Below are 18,698 nucleotides of genomic sequence, written 5' to 3'. Positions count from 1 at the left end.
CTGCCAGCTGAATGCTTGCCTCCTACTGTTGCATTCTGTCAGCTCAGGGATGGTTTTCTTTCTCCTCCCCCCTTATTTTTTATTATTTTTTTTAAGGAAATGTCAGTTGCTGTTTCTGAAAGTAAATTTGGGAAACTCTGAAAAATGCACTTAATCTGGTGATTAAATCTAGAAAATGTCATGGGTTTTTTTTTCTGTAGAAGAAAAACACATTAGAAGTATTAAGTCAGTTTTCTGGGTCTGAATAACCCAACAACCATGCAAATGAATACTGGGATAAAAACAGTGATCGACAAACCAGAGTGGCTTATGCTACAGGTTGTTAGCCATCTGGAGACCTATCTGTGGAATTAAGCAAGAACCTCCCATGTACATGTCCCACCCCCTAAATATTTCTCTATTCTCTCAGAGGTACAGTCCTGTTCAAAGAGGAATGAGAAGTGTGGATGCCTGCCTGAAGCTTCTCAGGCTTTGGTAAGAGATGCAGGGCAGCAGCTGGCCTTCAACAACACGCAGGCGAGGTGTGTGCACCTCTGCAGAGCAAGCAGGCTTGCATGCTAGCAGTGCCTCTGCGGACTATCGCCAAGAGGGCTGTGTCTGGGAGGCAGCAGAAGGTTGGATGCCCCATGCTAGTGCCCTTCTGGAGGCTGCTGCTTCTTCTTTGTGCATGTGCACTGAGCATCACCTAGGATTTTTGCCTTTGGCAAAGAAAAATAAAAATAACACCACCTTTACTCTGAACCAAGGTGCAGTGGAGAATTAACAGCCATTTCTCGAGTAAGAAGGGTGAAGACACAATAATTAGGGCCCAAATTAGGCTCCAGAATGCCTCAGGTAGAGGCCAAGACACCTGCTCTTGTCTGCTTATAGCAAAGCGCTCAAGCAATTGTGCTTCCAGTATTTCTTCAGGCTCCCTTCACTGCGACGAGCAGAAAAAGATGCTCTAGAAGCACAGCATTAAATCCGAAATAAGCACCCATGTCTCTACATCAGTACGTTTGCAGTGCCGTGCATTGTACTGTATTCACATTGGCTGCTGAATGGCATTCATGTTTAAAAGTACAAACAATGAGAACTGCTGACTTCCAGGCACCTCCTGCTCTACCAGGTCCCAAGAATGGAGCTCCAGAGCCGCCGAAGGCCTTGGCAGTTTGCAGTTCACGTACGTGTTGTGCTCCACAGCTTCCAGGGAGGAACAAGAGCTTAGCAGCTGTGATAGCTGGCTACTTTAGCATTTCATACCTTTGGGGTATGATTTATTTATATATATATATTTTTTTTTTATTTTATTTTTACAATCACCTTTGGTTTTTTTTCACTTACAGAGTAAAATTTTCACCCCGGGAGACACGATAGGAAAGTTCCCATTGATTTTATCTAAGCTAGAATGCCAACCTAATATCGTAAAATGGGAAGCAAAGCAAAGGTTTTAGAGACAAGTAACATCTTTTATTACAGTAACTGACATACTTGGAATAAAACAGGTAAGCCTTTGGGCACACAGGCTTTATAGCTTGCATTGCACTAGGTTAAATATTCGTCTAAAGATGAAATATATATGAACACAAATAAACTAAACACAGCAGGGCTAATTTATTAACTGATCCCCAAATTAATCACACTTTTCAGAATTAATTTTGAAAGTAACACTCATTTCAGGCTTCCATTTTTAGGTTCAAATTGATAAAGTACCAAGTTTCACCACACCCAAAATACTGAAAAGGAAAACAAATAAAACAAAGACTAAAAATAACCTTCTGATTTGCTCTGGGTTATTTTCTCTGTCTAAGCTGTCACAGTGCAAACTGAAAAACAGCTAAGAATAAATCCTCAAGTAGATGGATGGGGTGGGGGTGTTGGATCTTTAAAGTCCTTTACAACCCAAACCATTCTATGATTCTATGGTTTTATGATTCTGTGATTCTAGATGAGATAGCAATGGCTCTCTTGCCCTGGTTTGTATTTTAGTTTTGATTTTCTCTTTATTGCAAGCAGATAGGAGTGAAGATTATGAGTTCAGATGTCTGGCTGCATTCAAACTTTCTTGACTTTGAAGTCTAATGACAAGAAAAGGAGCAGAGAAAAACATGGGTAAATACATGATAAAATTTGAAACAAAACTTTTTTTAAACTAATCATGGTTGCTAAGTAACAAAAACATACTTAACCTTTGCTAATGATTAACAAACCTCAAAATTCACATAAACCAGGAAACAAGTAGCAAAAGGAGTTTTGCAGACATCCTTTTGTTTTTGGAGTTTTCCAGGTTGCTTAACAGCTTTTTGCTTCTCTAAATTTGCAAGGAGAGAAGAGAGAGAGGGAATTACCCAGATTACTGAACTAAAGAAGGCATTGTTCCCTTGTGAATAATCTGACGCATGATGTTTGTTTTCTGAAGATTTTTTTTTTCCCTGAGCGACACTCACCCTGAGATGAGATATGAGCCTGAATATACCAAGGTAGGGCAGGGGCCTGTTTTTGCAAGGTTTATGTCACCTACTCATCACCGCAAAGACACTGTGCATAACCTTCACTTTGACTGTTAAGCGTCAATTGATGATAAGAGTCTTCACAGAATATATTCCTTGTCAGGTCTTTATCCATTTTCTCTTAGCATAGGTAATCACAGATATTGCTTAAACACTATTGTTTCTGCCCTTGGGAATGTCTTACTGCGCCTGCTAAAGTTAAATCCAGTCTAGCTCATCTACATATCTTTAACTTGATTTATAAATCCCCTATCACTGTGTTTTGTTAAATTTCTTGCAAACTTCCCAAAGAGGTGGTATATAGGGGATCACACCCATTTCTCTTTAAGGTCAGCTTAAGGATGTACAGTGAGGTACAAGCATCAGGTCATGAAAAATGTATTCAGATATCCATGAGACCATGATTCAATCCAAGGCTATCAGTGCCTAAAAATCATGTTACTTCCCAACTAGTTTTTTGCCTATAAATATCTCAGAAAATCAAAGAATTTAGAAGACAAACTGTCTCCCTGCCTATCTAATGAAGTCCAGCTAGATTAGGTTAGATTTATCCTTTCTTTACAGGTCCTCTAAGTCTGCTGTGTGTATCTGCCTGTTTGAGAATGGGAGAAGTGACAATCTGCAGTTATGAAAGTGAAGATTTTTGTGTCTGGATGATTGTAAGATCCTTGATCTTTGCTCCTCTCTGCCGTGTGATTCCATTTCTGCACCTAGTGAGATCTGTTATTGTTATTTTCTATTTTAGTTTCCCTTTCTGCCTTTCATTAGCAGGCAGTACATCCTCACAGGGTACACTGGTATCACGTAAAGAGTCAGTGTCTGTTACTATCACACAGGCTTTGTCTGAACCGTCAAAGACCAGGGAGTAGGACAGAGTTTTCTCATTATTACCACTCAGAATAGGATGTCACACACCTGTGTACTGGAAAACAAAAAAGCCAGGAAAAAATCTTGGGTATTTTGGGGGATGATACGCTTTGTTCTCAGAAAAATAACATTTTATTGAAACATTGAAAAGGAGCAACATTGACATCTTTCCATCCAATTTCTTTTATAAAAATACAATTTCCAGTTTCCAAGTTTGAAATTACACTTAGCTTCATAATTTACGTTAACAAGAGAGATGTTAAAAATGAACCAATATCTAAAAATAATTCAGAGTCAATTGGAACACTATGCTTTGATTGACACAAACAAACTAACAAACATAAATATGATCATCATTATGCCAAAAACTTTGAAGTTATCAACTGTTTATCTTGAGCTTGTAAAGGAAATCCTTTTGATATCACAAAAAACATTGTGGGGATGAAAAAAGCTTACTTTCTGGAAAAGTAATTATCTTTTTCTCAAATCTGAAGGACAAACAGACTAAGGATAAGAATGCCAGACAGATCAGTAATAACTTCACAATTTATGTCTTTATCAGTTCTTAATTTAAAAGTTTATACTTCAGTAGATGTCAATTTAAACCACTCATGTAGCAAGCTACTACAGATGAATTCACCCTCTGATCTTCAGAAGATCCTTTGAAGAACTAGATTTGGAGGATGTATCAGAAACCCAGATATAAAAAACAGTTTTCATAAATATTTTTAATAATAAAGATAACTTTAAAAAAAAATTTCATTCAAAGTTTATTTGTGACATCTCTACAGTTAGACACCTAAGCCTCAACTGATATACTCAGTTTGTAATCAAGAGATTAAAAGTGGGACATTCTGTTGGCGGTTTATCGGGCTTATCCTAGAGATGAAGCTGAATTTCTCTGCTTGCATATTTGCCCATGTTGATGGTTATGGCAGCCTAGGATACCTAGGTTTAACTTAAAGGTCTAAGGTTTGGGTACCTAAATAAAAAAAAGACGATTTCTCAAGATTATTTGTGTTATTTTGAGAACATCTAAGACCAAAATAATGATGTCTTATTCAGATTGTCATGATGGTTCAAAATGTTTCTCCTTCATGTACATGCTTTACCCATGGTGCTGGTTAAACACAGCTGTGTATATACTTACTCATCTCTGGAGATGATTATTAGATCTTTGTGTTGCTGTAGGTAAGATTAGTCACAAACACAAGACTTCTATTAGAACTTCCAGTGTACTAAAATGCTTCCAATATAAGCAAACTGAAATTGCCCCAGGATTATGGATGCCATCTTAATGGCTTGTTTCATAATAATGATCTTTTCAAAGCATTAGGCATCAAATTAATTTTAAATGCCAAGATCTGAAATCAAGGGGAGATTTAAAATATAGGTTCAGTTTACATAAATATTTTTTGACTTTTAGAATTTCTGGGTAAAACTGAGTGAGCTAAACACACCCTCCTCACTGATGTTTACAGTTAGGAGCTCATATGAAACAGGAGAAAAAATTGGCCAAATCCTGATTGGGTTAATAAATTAGAGTTATCAAGGCTGATGAAATTAGGTAAACAGACTCTGCTACAAACAATAAAAACAGTTTTAATGGATGTTTCTTTTACTGTGGAAGTTACATGAAGCTAGCCAACCTACTACTGGCAAAAGAAAACATTGATGGGCTGGAGGAAACTTGGTGCATCAGCCACTATATTCTCCAGACGTAATACTTTGTACATTTGTAAGCCATAAGGAGACAAAACTGAAAAGAAATTCCAGGCAGCTAAAAATTCATGCAATATAAGTCACCAGGCTGAAAGGCTTCCTGAAAAAATTTTCTGTAGAAAGTTAGAAGTTCCATGGCCGAGATATCTAGCTTTGCGCTATCGAAAGATTAATGATATAAGCATCTAAAAAAGCATAGAAATATCACCTGACCTATACTTTTAAACAACACAAACACCCCTTCATTTAAAGTATAGTTACTTATATTTCCAACAGATACATGCCAAGTGTGATATATGCCAACTGAGATGATGGGAGGCTAACATGACACTGGAAGTGTACTTGACCTCCCCTGCACACTTTCCCTGGCACACTTAAAATTTTTGAGATTTTATGTCTTTTGTACTAGTAGTCATAAATTTGTCATAAAACTTGAGAATTTTTTCTGAGCTTGAAGTGAGTAAGAAGAAGGGAAAATGATGGGGGAAAAGTCAGACTCATTAATCTAATTGGTCTCCTCTAGACCCACATTTCTGAGTAAGAGTTATACCTTGTTGCCCCCTTTCTGGCTGACTCCTACACATATACACTCACGCATACATGTTTCTTTGTTGATAATTTCTAAACTTATAACAACTGCCCTAATTAATTTATATTTCCAAGGGGGGAAGATAATTATGATAATGAAAGGGACTAGAGACTTAGTTTTTCAAACAAGATCCTTCTCTCTTCTGGCAGCATCTTCACAGGACGGGGAATTCCCTGCTCCGTCAAAATTCAGATTCTAGTTCTGCGGTTACTGTCAGAATTTAAATGGTCTCATACAACACTCCATAGGTAAAACTCATTTGTATTCTTATGAGCAGTTTAATTTTCAATATTCTGCTTGAAATTTTGTATCAGCTACCCATGTTCCTCATTAAAAGATGAATTTATTTTCAAGGACTGTTTCCAGAACTCCGTGCATTAAACAAAAGCAAGAAAAGCCTCACAGAAAGCAGTAGAAAAGATTTACTACCCTGAAGAAATACGGCCTTCAAGCCAAAATCCTGGATCAGGCAGGCTGGACTGCATATGTGATGTAGACTAGGAAATATCTATTCACAGGCCTGAGAAAGACAAGGCAGAGTGATATTTTCATGCCTGACAGAAAATAAACACCATTTTATTAACAGAATTTTAACTATTTTATGGCAGAAAACATAATCAGCCTTCTACTCTGTACATGTAGTGCTCCAGAGACAATTCCTTATTCTGTATAAAGATTCACATGTGTGTCTCCACAAAGGAAAGCTCCCCCGCAATCAGTTGTCACCTCTGAAACCTGATTTCAGTGCCAGAGCATTATGGCCACCGGACAGCTCAAACAGAGCCTGAAGAGGGATAGACAGGCTGATTTAATCGTTTGTCTGTCAGAATAGAAAATGAGTTCTCAGTTCTATTGGCATTAGCATTTCAAAGAGAGTGTGACAGGCATATGTAGTTTTTAAAAAATAATAATTCTGTTTCTTCCCAGATGCAGAATCCAGCTGTTTGAAACTAGCACCAAAAGAAAAGCAGAGTGCATCGCACATAATCCAAATGGGATGACACTGCTGATCTCCACTTAAAGGCCGGATATGACAAAAATGTTTGAAATTCTATTTTATTTTTTGAGCTATTAATTATTTCAGGAACAGGAACACTTCAAGAAAATCTGACAAAGCAGTAACAAAACCACAAAGGTTAAATGTGAGATACCAAGCCCCACCCCTGTCTGTAGGGAAGTGTTCAAATGTCCATAACATGTAATCCTGAGCTGCTACTGAATCTAAAATTCAGCAGGTGCTTCTGTTTTGGCTCTGAAAGTTCCCTTTCCTTTGGCACCAGACTTTAATCTCATGAGACATCCTCACCATTGACAGCACCAAGTCCTACAAAAGGCACAGCTGTTATCTCTCAGACTCACAGCAAACGGAGAGGTGCAGTTGGATCCTGCCAAGTGCTACCAGTCCAGGAAAGCAAGATCAGGGTTTAATTACCTCCCTAATTTGATGGCATTCAAAGCCATATCCCCCCACAAGAATGGTGCAACCATTAGACTACAAAATACTATCAAGTGGATGGAAGTATAAATATAGGCCACTGCCTACAATTATCTGAAAGGAGGTTGCAGAGACGTGGGAGATGATCCCTTCACCCAAGTGACAGGTGATAGGTCAAGGGGAAACGGCATTAAGCTGTGCCAGGGCAGGTTCAGATTAGACTTCAGGAAAAAGTTCTTCACTGAAAGAGTTGTCAGGGCCTGGAACAGGCTGCCCAGGGAGGTGGTTGAGTCACCATCCCTGGATGTGTTTAAAAAAAAGGGTAGATGAGGTACTTAGGGATATGGTTTAGCATAGGATGGGAACGGTTGGACTCAATGATCTTAGAGGTCTTTTCCAACCTAGTGATTCTGTGATCCTCTGAGCAGACCCAATTCATGCTTTTGCTAAGGAGAAAGAGGGATTCAGGTACTGTCTGTGCTCATTCCTCCATCGATTATCTCTGAGCAGCTCCCTTCCGAAGCAAGATTCTGTAGACCATTCTGAGACAGGTGTATGCCTCAAGTCACTAATCAATGAATCATCTTTATAAGGCAACTTTACTCTTATCCCTCACTACATTACAAGGAATATAGTAGCCTTAGTTTGACCCTCCAAGTTATCCTAATAGGGTTAGTGCCAAATTTTATGGTGATGCAATATTAGATTTGTCAGGGTTTAAATGGCTTCTTTTCATCTCAACCTGACCTCACAAGGCCCTCAAGGGATTCCTGTAGAATGGAGATAAAAATGTATTCCCTGTGGCTACATGGGAGTTTAGATTTATTTTTTTTTCCTGCAAATATGTCCTTTGGCTTCATGAATGTTTCTACAGGCCAGGATTTTGTATGAACTACCCTACATCAGAATCAAAAGAAAAATTGCTCTTTTCTAACCTGAATGCATGAAAAATTAGTTCCTTCATTGACTGAAAGGCTCTTACTGTGGAATATAAGATTGCTGTTTACTTCTGTAATTGCCATATCATTAATTACTAATTATCTTACCCTATGTCATATCTGTGGATGCTTGGTTGGTACCCTTAATACTTATGCATATGTACAGATTCTTTCATCCTGGAAGGGGGTCTGTTTACATTCTGACACTGACCAACATTTTTTTCCACAGAATTTCTTACACAGATTAAGTGCAATTATTACGGGTTTAGAAACCAAGTGCTTCTGCACTGCTGGTATTTTCAGAACCTGGATACAGATCAAATTCCTGCCAAGTAATTCCAGGCAACACATTTGTGTTCCATTTATTTTCTGCCACTGCAGTATATGATCTCCCATGCTCACTAAGGCTGACATCTATTTTTTTTGTGTTGTGTTGATGAGGCTTTTTCTTCACATCAACATGTAAGACAACTGACAGTTAACAAGACTGGCCAGCTTTCTACAAATCTTCCCTTCTTGCTCAGATTAGCTCACTGTGTTCCTGTTATCTTGTCAATTTTCTATTGACAAATTTTGTCCTCGTTCATATCAAAATAAGTCAATGGAGTTTATTACTTGTATGGGAGACTGTAGTATTTTCCTAAAACCTCAGTGAGTGTTTAGGGAGTTACTACCCAAAACACTATTGGAAGTTTGCGTGTTTGGATTTTACAGCACGTCCTTTGGCATCATGGACAGAGTGAAAGATTCAAGCTCCATCTCCATGCTGTTAATGGTATGACTGCATCAGGGTAGGGACATGAAATGAGCCCAGGTATATCTAAACATGTTGGACACCAAAAGCAAAGGAGTCATAGAGGGAGAAAATTAAGACTAGAGCTTAGGCAAGAAATAAAAGCAGTTGCCCAGTTTGGATGTATCAGAGCTGCTAGTTCAGACGTGTGTGACGTATCTCCCATTGTAGGGCAGTAGGCAAAGAGCAAGACTGAGTGCAGCAGCTTTCTGACAGAAAACCGTGTCACATCTCCTGTAACTTTTGCTGCTTCCAAAAAAAAACCCCAAAAAACCCAGTACCACCTCCAAAAGCCACTTGCAAGCACTTGAGTTCTTTCTGTTAATTCAGCCCTGATTAACCTGAGAAGAGTTAGATTTTATTCCTGTTTCTGCGGTGTGACTTTGGGGAAATCAGCTTTGCATCCCTGGGTCTCTCTTTCTCTTCCTGCAAAATGGAATAATGAGAGCTATGTAAAGTATTCCAAGACCTAAGAGGGGAAGGAAGTACAGAAAGCAAAGCGCTGTTATTACTTCACCTGATCTACACTATATCTCTTCCTCCAAACAGCATTTTATTCTAAACAAAAGAAATTCATCAGAAGTTCAGCATTATCCTTGGCCCATCAGGTTTCTATGGTTACAGAGCCCGTGTTTTTCATCTGTAGAAACTAGCAAGAATTTTCCCATTTTAAAAGACTGCTGTGCCCTGTCTCCCTGACCCTCCCTTATCAAGAACTGGTTATTCTCATTTTGCCAGCCTCATCAAGCCCTGTACTGAAAGCATCTCCGCATCAGAATGCAGGACAAAGCATTTCACTACAAAGTAAGCATTATTTGCAGTAATACCCAGAAATGTCATCACAAAAAAAAAATAGACATGTAGGAAGAGATGTTAAACTTTATCCCTGAAGGCTTATCCAGTCTCTATTTTTCAGCAGATTGGGCAAGCCTTTTCATGATGAAGGGAACATTATCCTCTTCCTGCCAACAGCTGAGTGCCTTGGCCTTTCTCACAAGCCTGTTGCATAGCTCCTTGTCAGAGACAAGTCACCAAGCTTCACCTCTAATCCAGCCCATCTTGGATATTTTCTCATGCCATTTGATTTTCTATATGAAGTGCAATGCAATGGATGTACAAACATCCATCCATCCATCCATCCATCCATCCATCCATCCATCCATCCATCCATCCATCCATCCATCCATCCATCTGTCAGTCTATCTATCTATCTATCTATCTATCTATCTATCTATCTATCTATCCATCCAGTCACAGTAGATAAACAATATATATAAATATACAAACATAGACAAGATTCTCTACTACATGAACCACTGTGAGAACCTTTTCTTACCCCCAACCACTCCTTTCGTTAATAAGCATGAGTCACCAATGTGTCTCTGCAGCCCATAAGGCCAACCGCATCCTGGGCTGCATCAAAAGAAGTGTGGCCAACAGATTGAGGTGATTCTGCTCCTTTGCTCTGGTGACACCTCACCTGGAATACTGCATCCAGCTTTGGAGCCTGTTGGAGCATGTCCAGAGGAAGGCAACAAAAATAATCAAAGGGCTGCAGCATCTCTCCTGTGAAGATAGGCTGAGATAGTTGGGCTTGTTCAGCTTGGAGAAGAGAAGGCTCTTGGGGGGAACTTACAGCAGCCTTCCAATACCTGAAAGGTGTCTAGAGGAAAGCTGGGGAAGAACTGTCCACGAGGGCATGTAGCAAGAGGATGAGGTGTGATGGCTTTAAACTATAAAAGGGCAAATTTAGGTTGGATATTAGGAAAGAGTTCTTTAGTATGAGGGTGGTAGATCACTGGAACAGGCTGCCCAGAGAGGCACTGGAGGCCCCATCCCTGGAGATATTCAAGGTCAGGCTTGATCGGACTCTGATCTATTAAAGATGTCCCTGTTTGCTACAGAGGAGTGGACTAGATGACCTTTAAAGGTCCCTTCCAACCTAACAGATCCTAGGATTCTATGATAAAAAGGAATGCTTATGGATTATACTTAAGCTTCCCTTAAGCGTAAGCTCACAATTCCCTCAACGTCCTCCTAAAATGCTACTTCTTTTGTCTTCTCTACCCCTCAATGAAGAAAAACAACGTTTTTTTCTCAGAAAAGAAGCAAAGCCCATCCCCTCTCAGACTACCACCATAATTTGGCTGCTTCTGAGAAAGCTCTCTCTTTATTCCCCCTCCTGACCAGTATATTCCTCATTTGCATTTGTCTCTTTCAGACATCTGCTGGATTTTATTTGTTGCTGTAACGTTAGTGCAAATTGCCACATAAAAACTCAAAGTTAGTTTGGTGCAGTGATCTACCATGACGTCTTCACAGCGTGCTTAATTTTGTGATGGCAGGCAGAATAGCCTGAACCAGTACTGTGCAAGATGTTCAGCATGCTCTTGAAAGACTGATACTGATGCTGGATGACGTATCCTACACTCTCCCATTTGAGGGGAAAACACATAAGGTCCCCTTAGGCCAATCATGATGACCAAGACCCAGCTTGCAAGCTTTGCTGTAATTTTGTTCATCTGGAGTTGTCTGAATGTAATCTTTGCCTCTGTGACTGCATCCCTCTAACAGAAACCACTGCAGGTGCTTTGTCTACGATTTTTCTGGTTTAGGGTTTTTTCCAAGTGTTTTTTGGTTCCCCACCCCCTAATTCTTTAGGAGCTTCCATCCTCCTTATGAAAAAAACTCTTAACAAAATAGAGCTTTGCTGATCATTCCTAGTTTTATTCCTTATTTTTTGCTGGACTACTGTTAACTCCACAGAGAATGACCAGGGCTTAAGGAACCCACAAAGGTGTCTGAAAGCAGAAGCCTAGGAAAACGTATAAACCAGATTAAGCAAATATCCTCCCAAGCTTCATTAGAGGAAATGGAGGTTTCCTCTAGTTCACTGAAGGCAACTTTTCTATGTTTAATAACTCTTACTGTACTTCTCTTCCATTAACCAACACAGGCTCATCTTGAACCTGTGACAAGATTCCACAATATCCCAGAGGAAGGAACTCTAACTAGGTATCCAGCCTTCGGATTGACTTTGTATAACTCTCTACCATGCAATTCCAAAGTGTCTTTCTTTGGACTACATCTTCCATGCTAGTTTGTGTGAATTCACAGTGAAGCAAAGAGAAGTAATAAATCAATAGCTGGCATGCTGTTCCAAATGATTGGCACAAAGGTTCAACTGAGCAGAGACTGGCACAACCAAGATGTCATTAATTTAAGAGATAGATCAACTAAAACTCACAGAAGAATAAGCTGTTGTTCACTTTTTCTTCTGGACTACAGAGTTTAGAAATAGCATAAATATTTAACTATGAGAGGTTTACCATGGGTGACATTTGCCACCAAAGGTGTAGGAGGATGAGAGTAAGGGGCTCCTTAGAGAGACACATGTCACAGGCTGTGTCTCAAAAGCCGCTGGTTCAGCATGATAACTAAGCCCAAATTTTCTGCTACAGTTTTACTTTGTGCGCTCTAATCCTTAGAAATACTATCAGGGTCAGACAACTGCTCAGCCCAGCTCAGAAAGAAGCCAGGACAGAACATGCTGGATGGGGACTTTTTGGGCGGGAGAGAAAAAGACTTTTCTATGAACTTTCCAAGATGGGGAAAGCTCTATTCCATGGTGCTCCAGAGTGCCATTAGAATATTTACTACTCCCTTTTACATGTTTGTGAAGGAGTACAACCAACCACTTGCATTTTTTTTTTTCAACAAAAAAGCAGCCACAAAATACTTACAATATTTATAGTATTATATAAAACTATAGAAATTAGTATTTCTCAAAACTGTTTTAACACTCAACTTCATTGTTATAACTATAATCACCACCGTTAATAATGAATTATTTTATTCTGGATTGTTCTCCCATCTAACAGGCATTTTGTTAAGCAGTCTCCAGATTATAGAGTGAACTGCCACACCAATGCCAAAACTTACTTAAAGGGTCAATTTTTACTTCTTCAGAGTCTTGGAGGAAGGATACAATTTTCTGGAAAGTTCTGAGGAAGATCAATGAATCACATTTTCAACTGATTGATGTAAAAAAGAAAGGCCACCCACCCTCTGTTGACATCTGTTTACACCAGCCATAAGTTGGCAGCTATAACTTTAGGTTTGGTTATGGTTAAGGATTAGTTTTATGTGTCACCAAAAGCTTAAATGCACTTCTAATTAAAAAGAAAAAATAGTTTGATGATTAAGTGGTTGCCAATTCGTTCTTAATTATCACATTCGCCAAAAACTAGAGCTAGCTTGTCAGCGTTTTGTATTTTCTAAGTGGAAAGAAGGAGAAATAGATAAGATGTCAATTACAGCAAACTGCAATTAAGATTATTGGCAGATGAAGGCCCTCAGGGAACTAAAGTCCCACATAGCAGTTGACTTGATAATCAGATGGTCCAACCTTGCACTAAAAAAGTGAATGAGTCATGTTATACAAGATAAATTAATCATTTAAAGGAAAAGGGTTTTTTAAAAAAAATAGGGTAGAGAAATAGACACACAAAATCCTTTTAGTTTTTATTGTCTTCCAAAGGACAAATATGTTTGTCATTTGATCACAGGTTTCTTGACTACACAAAGAGCAGGGAACACAGAAGCCCCTGGCACACAGCAGCCATGTCCCAGCTCCAGATCCAGCGTACTCCTGCTTGAAACACATCCAGGAAGAATGCAGTCCCTAAGGACACTAACCGCACCCCAGCTTTGTTGTTGGGTGAGCACCTGCTGGACAGCCTTGTGGGGTTGCTGATGGGACCTGTGTGTCAGGACTCATCACAGCACACCCCCAGCAGAAAAGCTCAGATGCTGCTTTTTCCTTCTGCCATTAAACTGCAGCAAAAGCAGCCAGCTGCCCTTCTGGGCAGATTATCATAACAAAAGAGGCATCTGAGGACTGATACTGAAGACACTATCAGAAAGTAGGGAGGCTTCCTGGATTGCTACCTTCTGTGGCAAGCTAATTCAGAAATTAATGCTGTGAGAGAGAAACCCCCCCTACCCTCTGATACGGAAGACAAGTGACAGTTGTTTAAAAATGTTGGCAATCTTCCCACCAGCCAGTGATCTTGTGCAACAGCACTCATGTCAAGTGAGAAGCATAAAACCAAGATTGTTTCAGTTCATATTTCGTCACGCTGCATCTCTCTCAAACAATAATGAGACTGGGGAGAAAGGAAGTTATTGTAGTCTTAACAGCTACAATAAAGCATTCACACCAGCAGATACCACAGGGTTAAATGAGATAACTCAGTACTGCAAACTGCTTTTCTGCAAGAGAGATGCTGCACTGCCTTTGCATTTCTTATTCTGAAAGGGGTGCACAAAAGGGAGCTCTACCCATTTTCCTCCCCATTAGCACTGCCTAAGGGGTTGTATAACTCAGGAATACTCATGTGACAACCACATTCTCCCTCTCCTTTCAGCTTGGAGCTCCGTCAAGCTGTGCTGTAATACCTTTTTATTCACTAAAGTCTCTCTAAATAGGAGTTATACATTCCTTTAAGTATCCAGAATCTCATTTGCTTACTCAGGGGACAGGAGAAAATTGTCATTCCTTTAGTCAGCAATAAAACACCAGCACATTTTGAAAAACATTGGTTGGGTTTTATTGTGACTTCTGCATTACCCTATGTTAGCTAAGTTCCCAATAGCAAAAGAAATTCTGCCCTCAATTTTTTCTGCTGACAGCCCTGTGGTGGAGCCTCCCTGACTGGAGCCATACAAGCAAATAGAGACAGTCTGATATACCACATAGATAAACTAGAGACATAGAAGTTCACATTGTCTCGTGCATCACTAAAATTTGTCTCTGAATTCAATGAGCAGAAAACATATTTTTGTTGAAACCTATGCTGGAAAGAATCGAGCTTGAGTTCCAGAACTAAGATGTACTGGGCATAGAAACTCTTGGTTTGGTTCACAGAGGCATGATGTGGCCACCATGTCATTGCTTCTGTGGGTACCTGAAGGAATAGGGAGCTTAGCACCCTCTGCATAGGCAGAATGAGAAAACTTGGGATCTATTCCTAATAGTCATCATGGAAGACAGCTGCTTTTTTTCATAACTGGCACATTGTGACTTCCAGTTTCCACAGCAGATAATGAGGTTGTGCAGGTGACATCCTCACCCCAGTGACTGGTCTTGAACTACATGCTTAGTGGGTAACCAGGAGCCGTGGTGGTGCTTACCTCATAGTTTCATACCTGACTGAAGATCACCAGTTCACCAGGTATAGGTGGACATGACACCCTTCCTCATCCCAACAGCGGTGGTGGGATGCTCTCCAGCATCAGTGCAGAATGGGAGAGCAGGCTGCTCTGGGAAACATTTACCGCTTTGAAAGAGTTTTTAATTTTGAGAGAACTGTTCTAGGTCTATACAGATAAATAATATTGGCCCAAAGTCTTGATTAACTTCCTTTTTCATTTTACTAAAACTTATGCCACTAGTCTGTCTTGGCAACTGACATGTCTGCCAGCCAATAATACAGCATAGGAAGGACAGGTTCACTTAAATAGTATCAGAATTAAATAGACTAGCAATGGTCAGCAATTGGTTGGTATTTTATATTTATGTATATAAATATTTTTTTTATATTTATATTTATGTATGTGGGTTTTTTAGTGTAGATCTAGTTTTAGAAATAAAGTATATGCAGTCAACTGAAAGGAAATACACATTTTCCCCAGCAATCATTAAATTACACTTTTTGAGTGACAAGCCACACTCCATTTTAGAAAAAAAATTACTGTGCTAAGACTTTCTGTGTGTTAACCAATGACGGAGCACACGAACACATTGTTGTCCAAATTTTTACATCAGAATCATCTTTCCAAAAGACACACTGTAGCTTAAATGGGAAATAATTTATTCAGTGCAAGAATTACTGGCTTAACTTACAAATGTTTACGTGCTTTACTAAGCCACGGGGTTAGATTACTTGATCACGTGTCTAGGATTGAAAATATGTACGTTGCTGAACAAAGTTGACTTTATTGACTAGCTTAGTGGAGCTAGTGGTACATAGACTACAGACAAAGGTGTTGCAAGTACCTTGAATACTGTGTCCAGTTCTGGGCTCCTCACTACAAGGAGGACATCAAGGTCCTTGAGCGTGTCCAGAGAAGGGCAACCGGGCTGGTGAAGGGGCTGGAGAGCAAATTTGCTGGGGGATGACCTGCTGGAGAGGAGCTCCATGGAGAAGGACCAGGGGATCCTGGCTGATGACAGGTTGGCCATGAGCCAGCAGTGTGCACTGGTGGCTAAGAGAGCCAATGGGATCCTGGGGTGCATCCATTAGGACGAGTGTGGCCAGGAGGTCAAAGGAGGTAATCCTCTCCCTCTACTCTGCCCTGGTCAGGCCCCACCTGGAGTATTGTGTGCAGTTCTGGGCTCCCTGGTGTAAAAAGGACAAGGATCTCCTAGAGAGAGTCCAGAGAAGGGCTACAAAGATGGTTAAGGGCCTGGAGCATCTCCCCTATGAGGAAAGGCTGAGTGAGCTGGGACTGTTCAGCTTAGAGAAAAGAAGACTAAGGGGGGACCTTATTAATGTTTTTAAATATCTTAAGTATGAGATGCAGGGGGTCTGTGGACACAGGACAAGGGGCAATGGCTGCAAGTTGGAGCACAGGAAGTTCCGCACCAACATGCAGAAGTGTCACAGTGAGGGTGACAGAGCCCTGGGACAGGCTGCCCAGGGAGGTGGTGGAGTTTCCTTCTCTGGAGATATTCAAGACCCGTCTGGACGCCTCTCTGTGCAATAAGTTCTAGGGAGCTGCTTTGGCAGGGGGGTTGTACCCGATGATCTCTTGAGGTCCCTTCCAACCCCTATGATTATGTGATTCTGTGATATGAGGAGCTGCTGAGGGAGCTGTGGATGTTTAGCCTGGAGAAGAGGAAGCTGAGGGGAGACCTTATCACTGCCTACAATTACCTGAAAGGAGGTCGTAGAGAGGTGGGACATGGTCTTTTCAGCCAGGTGACAGGTGATAGGATGAGGGGAAATGACATTAAGCTGCACCAGGGCAGGTTCAGATTAGATGTTAGGAAAAAAAATTACTGAAAGAGTTATGACGTCCTGGAACAGGCTGCCCAGGGAGGTGGTTGAGTCACCATCCCTAGATGTGTTTAAAAAAGGGGTAGGTTAGGTACTTAGGGATATGGTTTAGCATAGGACAGGAAAGGTTGGACTCGATGATCTTAAAGGTCTTTTCCAACCTAATGATTCTGTGATTCTGTGATCAGGACAATTATTTCACTAAAGTTGAATTCTACTTTATAAGCACTCTTATGGTTTGGCGCAGATCTCATCTTTTCATTAAATAATACAGCAATAGACTTAGGAAATAGAGAGCTATTTGTTTTGGTGAAAGCAAATGGATTAAGTGATGCAGACAGCAGTAAAGGAATTACTGGTAATATTTAAAGATTTTACTCATTTTAGTTCTGAACATAAGTTTTTAAATCCTCAATTGCATTATGCTGCAATGGTGGGTTTTTTCACACAACTCCTGTTGTGCCCATGACATGAATAAAAACCTGCCTGCAAATTGTACAAGCATCAAAATTAATACTGTAGTTGAAAGTCTGCTCTGTAAGTCTTCATAGAATTTTGCATTCAAGTCTGGAAATCATCAGGGTAGAGGACTCAAAGAACCAAACTTATATTTAGGTTAACTAATTAGGTTAACTGATTAATTTATAGCCTTATTTAGAGATTTGCATTGCACTCTGGAGTTCTCATAAGTGAGACATGTAGGCTATCAACTTTTAATGTACATCCCCAAATTAAACTTTTGTATCCCCATCATATTGAGAAGATTAAAAAAAAAGAAAAAGACAGACCCTCTGAAAGAGACTTGGGAAGGAAAGGAGGGAGAGGAAGATTTTAAAAGTTTTGAGGTAAACTGGGAAAGAGATTTTCTGCAGTGTTTCAGAAAAGGAGGATCCAATTCTGTGCTCTCCAGGAGTAAAACCAAACAAATTTTAAAGAGACAATAGGTGTGTTTGAATGGAGCTATAGAGGTTTTGGTTTCAAAAGTACTTTTAAAGGTATATGTATGCAATTAATTATTTAGCAGTCTAACAAAATCTCAGGACTGAATGTAGAATGCTGATAGCCTCTCCAAAGTTAATATTGACTATAACATTTCTATATGCTTCTAGTATTGAATACAGCTTTCAACTTCAGACCTTCTTCCAAATTCTATCAAAAGGGAGAAAATATTATGCAATTCACACCTAATAGCTCATCCCAGACTAGTCAAGTTTTGAAACCTTTTGAAAAGAGACTATCATAAAGTATTTCTGTTTAACATTTTTCTAACATTGTTTTCCAATGTTCTGAAAAAGGCAATAGGAAATAACAATACAGAGAAAAAATATTTAAATGTCTACAGTAAATTAATATAATTCATCATGAACTCAATTTCTGAATTGGAATGTGAATGATTGGAAGTGATATTAGGAAAGTGTGGGCCTATGAGATCAAAACTAGGAGCTATTTATTACCCTAAAAATAGCTCAGATTCAAAGCCATCTTTTGATTTATTGGATATTAGTTAATAATTTCAACACAGTCATGAAAACTTGCCTCCCAGTCACATCTGTCACTGGTTTAAGTCTTTTGGTCACTGTAAAAAAAGTCCAAAGCAAGTACCTGCAGCTACTAACATATGCCTCTTCAAAGCAGGATGGACATTGTCCTCTCAGTGACATGGAGCAGACCAGATAGTGGGCAGGACAGAAGCTGCAGGCATGATGAGAAAGCCTAGCTATTCCATCCAAATGGAATAGCAAGACAAAGAAATGTGTTTGTTTTCTTTGTCACCAGCTACCACTCCTGAAAGCTCTATCTTC

The sequence above is a fragment of the Gallinula chloropus genome (genome assembly GCF_964237585.1).
Source record: "Gallinula chloropus genome assembly, chromosome: 1".
NCBI lineage: Eukaryota > Metazoa > Chordata > Aves > Gruiformes > Rallidae > Gallinula > Gallinula chloropus.
Note: the sequence above shows the minus strand (reverse complement) of the source record.